This window comes from Macrobrachium rosenbergii, chromosome 15, assembly GCF_040412425.1.
Source record: "Macrobrachium rosenbergii isolate ZJJX-2024 chromosome 15, ASM4041242v1, whole genome shotgun sequence".
NCBI classification, from domain to species: Eukaryota; Metazoa; Arthropoda; class Malacostraca; order Decapoda; family Palaemonidae; genus Macrobrachium; species Macrobrachium rosenbergii.
In genome coordinates this window covers 55,261,798-55,266,797 of record NC_089755.1, presented here as the reverse complement: position 1 = coordinate 55,266,797, position 5,000 = coordinate 55,261,798, and the positions used below count along the sequence as shown (strand labels likewise).

The following is a 5,000-nucleotide window of genomic DNA, read 5'->3' as shown; positions in this document are numbered from 1 at the left end:
AAAAAAAAAAAAAAAAGGATTTAGTAATGTGACGTGGATGTACAAGAAAAATGTGGTCGAAGAGGCTGGAGAGAGAGATAGAAAAATATAAACTATCTAGAATAAAATATATGAAAGTTACTTCATTTCAAAGGCACATTGCTATTGGCCATAATAATGAATAAAACGCCCCTTTACAGAAACTGATATTTCCTACCATTAGAGTAAAAGTTATTTTTGCATCATTGGATTTCCCACGAACGAACGAATCGATAAAACAAGCAGAATAAAAAAAGGGAACTGGCAAAAGCAAAGGGAAAGTAAATAAAAGATAATGTATCGATAAATAAAGAGATAACCAAACAAATGAATACTTACGAAATCTTTCTAAATTATTTATATATGCCAAAATAAACGCAAGAAATTTGAATTGAAATACCAATAGCTCCCCCGCCATTCGTTTTTATTTGAATTTTAAATTCCCTGGCGTGTGCTATACTCGAGAGTAACTCTTACGAATATTTCAGATTTATTTGAGAGAGAGAGAGAGAGAGAGAGGAGCTTTCGGATGAAAAAGAGAGGCTGTTCCAAGTCGAAAGCTATTAAAATTGTAAATGCCAAAAGAATGAGAGAGAGAGAGAGAGAGAGAGAGAGAGAGAGAGAGAGAGAGAGAGAGAGAGAGAGAGAGAGAGAGAGAGAGAGAGAGGAGCTGGATGAAAAAGAGAGGCTGTTCCAAGTCGAAAGCTATTAAAATTGTAAATGCCAAAAGAATGAGAGAAGAGAGAGAGAGAGAGAGAGAGAGAGAGAGAGAGAGAGAGAGAGAGAGAGAGAGAGAGAGATCAGACCAAGTCTTCAACATAGATTAAGATGAAGATAAAATATTATAAAGGTTTGAGTAAAATAAATAGAAAGAAATGCTAAAATAACTACGCAATGAACCAAGAGGTTTCTGCATTCACTTTTTCCACGAGGTGATGGAACATACCACAATTTAATGTTGTATGTTAACCATTCAGAGAGAATTTCGACGGCCCTTCGTTTCACTTTTCCAAAAATTCAAGTGAAACAAATATATAAGCGAACTTTATATAAGATAAGATACGGCATCTTATAGGCCATATTTATGACGCAAATTAGTCTTTATACCTTATATTCATTACTTAATAGTTCTAATAAAGATTATGATCTATAGACGAGGAGCAACGTAGTCCCAGTGAATCTAAACATTCAAGACGTAATTGAATTCCAAATTTCAAAGATTAAGAAGCATTTTATTCCACATTACCAGCGATTTCTCTGCTTATATTTTTGCGTTTATGGTATTTACATTAAGATAAGAGCGTGCATAAGCTCTGGGGAGATTTAGCTAGATTATCTTTGTCTTGAATATTTCCTGATGGTAGTCTTGCCTTAGTAATGGAGGCAGGGTATAGCTGTTTTAAGAGGGTATTTCTTCCAACACTTGTTTTCAGTTGCACATTTCTATGTGGATAGAGTTCATAATCTACTTTTTTAATGGAGTCATTTCTCAACATAATCCTCTTCTTTCGATTGAGCGATGTTACTTGAAAGGGTGAATGGAAATGGCGGGGTATTTCTCAAATTTGTTCTTGATACATTGTACTGAAGTGTTCTTTCACTTTATTTCCTGGTTCTATTTATTTATTTATTTTTTGTGATAGCTGCTTCATCTAATATGAAGGAAGTCAGCATCGTGTTGTACTCTCGATGAGAAATTCTTTGAAAACGTTGACATTACTGAATAATTTGAGAGAATTTGTATTGTTACGTTGGAATATATTAAACCAATGAGTGCTTACGAAATTCCTATGCTATTGAATTATATGTTGGTTGGTGCTAACTTAAGAAGTGTCTGTAGATTGTTGAGTCAGTTGCATTAACATATTCACTACCATTATTCTTCTCTTGGTTTACACATTTAAGTCTTGCTATTTTTTTTTTTTACTGCAAAATATAACGTTTAACACTCAGGTACCTGACTGGCACTTGCTTTAGTGCCAGGCCAGTCAATCTCCCTTCTCAATGCTATTACAGAAATCTAACTCAGTCTAAAACTGCCCCCATCAGTCTAACAGACTGCCTGCCATACAGTTGACTTGTTGCACCGTCTACTCTCCTCCTCTTATCAGCTCTATGATATACGACGTGTCTTCGTGAGATCCATAGACACCCTTGACTTTTGAACTCGCTATTGAATATCTCTCTCTGATGTTTCGTAATGGGTACTCTATTTCCCACGATCTCCTTCTGGTTTGGATTCTTGCGGTCTTTATATTATATATATATATATATATATATATATATATATATATATATATATATATATATATATATATATATATATATATATATATATATATATATATATATATATATATATATATATATATATATATATATACATATGTATATATATATATATATATATATATATATATATATATATATATATATATATATATATATATATATATATATATATATATATATATATATATATACATATATATATGAGTGTATATATATATATATATGCACACCTGCACACATGTATATTTTCTCTTTGTCAGTCACCATATTAAGCTATACGTATCTCTCCAAATAGCACGAGTTTATATATATATATATATATATATATATATATATATATGCACACACCTGCACACATGTGCGCTTCTCTGTTTGTCATCATATATTATATATATCCATATATATATATATATACATTACCCTCAGAAGAATAATGCACTGTTTATTATATGCCTATTAACAACAGCCATTCTCTCTCTCCCTCTCTCTCTCTCCTTCCCTTTCATAAAGTGAAAGCACTGTTTTACTCCTTTTTAATATGCATGTCGGGTACTTTCTAAAAGGGGTATAAAAGACCATAGCGGTCCAGACTCTATGGGACAATGCAGCCATCACCGTGAATTATATTCTTGTTGCCACAACTCTGATCACCTTAGATAAACGGGGACCCACATAAAAGTTTTAATTGTGTGAGGGGAGAGAGAGAGAGAGAGAGAGAGAGAGAGAAGAAGGGGGGTGGTTTGGTTTAAGATATGTTAATCTGTTATCTTGATTTGCATGGAGAGAGAGAGAGAGAGAGAGAGAGAGAGAGAGAGAGAGAGAGAGAGAGAGAAGGGGTGGTTTGGTTCAAGATATATTAATCTTTTATCTTGATTTGCATGAATTGAGAGAGAGAGAGAGAGAGAGAGAGAGAGAGAGAGAGAGAGAGAGAGAGAGAGAGAGAGAGAGAGATGAAGTGGATGCTTGGTTTAAAATATATTAACCTGGCATCTCGATTTGCGCAGAGAGAGAGAGAGAGAGAGAGAGAGAGATTCTGTTCAAAGACACATTGATTTAGATAGTGAATGTCACTGAAATCATCAGTTCTATTACAGAGAACAGCACCAAAGGGAACCTTTCTTCATTTCTTCTATTTCACGCTCTAATTTCTGCTTCTTCTTCCTAAAGTGGATGATTGGGGGGGAAAATAGCGGTTTCTATCACGACTCATGGTTTAGAAACGCCGAGGAAAATAGACGAGGAAAATGGAACTTTAAAATGAAAAAATTAAAAGAAATAATTAATTTTTGTCTGGTTGATTGCCGTGACACCAGTAGATGTCAGTTATATTTTTAAAAATGTTCTGCTGATATTTATATATAAAAGCCAGCAACTGTAGATATTGAAATAAATGCAAAAACTTGTTTTTCAAGCCAATGAAAAATGAGAGACTTATGGAAATTCATATTTCTATATGTAAAAGAAGAGAAAGGTTAAATTATTTAGCAAAGCTATTTGCATACTCATTGCTAATCAACTGCTGCCTTAGAATTTTCTTATATTTCTTGATGATAAAAAGCTTAATTCCCTTTTGAAAATACTTAAAGAATTATATAAGATCCGCCTGAAACTGTGAAGCTACCCCTGGCAAAGTCGCATGCGCCAATGGGCATACATTTCACTACAGCAACAATCCGTAATCATACGCTGAGATAAATAATCGAATTACACCGGAATAACACCAAGAAACAGTGGCCATTAAGCTCATCTATTATGAGCTTTAGTTTATTAACCCGAAAATTATAAATTAGGAAAAAAATGGAATTTTTCCCCCCTCGAGGATATCTACTGCCATGACTTCATTAAGCCATCATTAAACAGAATTATCTGAAAAAAACAAAGGCTAGTTAGCTTCGATTAGATTCAGCTTCTCATTACGAGCCTTATAATTCTCAAAAAAAAAAATAAGATTAAGAAGTAGAATGGAAAAGGTCTGTAGGAGCCGTAATTAGGCGACTCTAAATCTCTCGTCTTTTTCCATTAAGTTCTGGAAATACTCCACACGAAGATTGTTCCAATATTTTTTTTTTTTTTTGGTAGTTTCGCGAGTGTGTCTCATGATTTAGAGACGAGAGATTGAAAATCTGCCCCCTCCAGGGTTTCATTTTTATTTGTGCTTTCACAGTTTTTAAACTGAAATTAGAGTCCTTTCGTTATGCTTTCTATACAGTTATATAAGTTATAATTATTACTCGTTTGGTCTTTATTTCACTAGTTTCAAAGAGAAAGGTTCCAGAAGAATAATAGATTAAAATGGCGCCTTTGAATGTCGCATGATTTAGAGACTACAGATTGAATTTCAAGTCAGTGGCCCCTTTGGGGGGCTTGTTCCATATGAATAGGGTTCATCTTCTTAATAATAATAATAATAATAATAATAATAATAATAATAATAATAATAATAATAATAATAATAATAATACTAGTTACAAATATTTCATTATGAATTTCATTTTACAAGGTTATAAAAGAAAAGTCTCTGAAGAATAATAGCTTTGTATGACGCCTTCGAGTGTTTCTTGATCTAGAGGAAGGAAGATTGACAATCTTCCCCTCCAGGATTATGTATTTAAACTGAAATTAGAATGCTTTCATTATATTCTATTTAAAGTTACATGTATAAGTTACAAATATTGCGTGAGAAAATCCCC

At 33.0% G+C, this 5,000-nt stretch overlaps 1 protein-coding gene across 1 annotated transcript in view; it reads right to left on the bottom strand.

Moving 5' to 3' along the window:
• LOC136846360 (glutamic acid-rich protein-like) overlaps positions 1-5,000 on the bottom strand; it is a 15,597-nt gene that overhangs the window by 3,696 nt on the left and 6,901 nt on the right. The gene's annotated exons all lie outside the window — the stretch shown is intronic.